This window comes from Limulus polyphemus, unplaced genomic scaffold (assembly GCF_000517525.1).
Source record: "Limulus polyphemus unplaced genomic scaffold, Limulus_polyphemus-2.1.2 Scaffold1323, whole genome shotgun sequence".
In the NCBI taxonomy this organism is placed as follows: domain Eukaryota; kingdom Metazoa; phylum Arthropoda; class Merostomata; order Xiphosura; family Limulidae; genus Limulus; species Limulus polyphemus.
Window position 1 is genome coordinate 216,786 of NW_013666933.1, and position 1,420 is coordinate 218,205.

Here is a 1,420-nt window from a genome sequence, read left to right on the forward strand (position 1 = left end):
ATTTATACGTATGTATATTATTTTAGTGAATCAACATTTTTGGGAATATATAATACATTAACACATTCACCTCTTCATTTCATAATGTGTTAGTGACCGAATATACAAGAGAAATTGCTCTGTCTATTTAGCAATAAATAGTGCATTATTAAGTAAACTAGTAAGTGTACAATCCAGACCCGCATACCAGTCAATGAGATTTAACAATCAACCCTTAATTACGGTCATTTTGGCTCAGTCCCAAATATTTACTTCTATTTTATGTTTGTAAAACATCCGCTATTATGGGCATTTGTATCGCGGTCAAATTGGCTTGTGGTCACCTGTTTCACAGTCCCAAGTGGTCTCTTTGAACTCAGTATTGCAGTCACCCAGGTCAGCTCTCACCTGCTGCTGCCCAATTGGGACCTGTCAATCAAAGTGAGGTCACTACCATATATCGAATGACAGCAGCCACATCTTGTAGATGTTACAAACCAGGTGACCATTGATGTTCCCTATTAAAGGCATGCTAATCCTACCTGATGCTTCACACCTCATACTGCACTGATGATCACACATACACGATCAAACAAACAGTATGTTTTCACACTCCTTTAAACTTTGTCATTTGTAACACTTCTAGTTCGGTGTCTCTTTGGTCTTCTTGTGAACAAAAGATTTGTTTAAAGGGGAAAATCTGCACATTCATTTCAAGTTTTGTCACCTGTCCCTCCATTTTGCAATAAATAGAGCTCTCCTTTCTCAGCCAAATCAATTGTCTCTGTTCTGTTCTGTTTACAGAAATGGCAGAAAGTTGTTGTTTCATGATTTGAGTATCATCATCATCAGGTGTCACCACATAAACAACAGCACCATGCCTTGGCCTCTGATACTGTGTGGTGCAAGGAACAGTCATGAAGCTCATTATCGTTCTAAGTTATGCATTTATCTGTTAATCAAAAATACAGCAGAGAATTTTATTTTTTAGACAAGAAATGCAAAAATAGGTGTGTAAAGATGTGATTACAACATTCTGTATCAAACAGGAACATAGAAAGGTGAGTATTATGGGCAAGTTGTAGGGGTATGTACTGTGCCTTCGTGGCCTGAGTCTTATCCCAGAGTTGACTCCATACGGTGATGCCGGGTAATACGGCCATCCCGCTATTCAACCATTAATTGCTTAGACCCCACAGCTGACCGGATAAATGGGGCTGGACTGTATTACAGTTGTAATACTAAAATATTTTAATTTTTGAATGAAAAATTTACGTGTTGATAGAAATATTTCTAGTACAAGGAGTAGTTTTTTTGTGTGTAAAACTCAAGACAGAATAGTATAAGGTTTACTTTATTGATAGTTATTATTTACACACAGATATATATATATACACATGCATGTAAGATTTTTTAATTTAAAATTTCTTTAGAAGCAAAC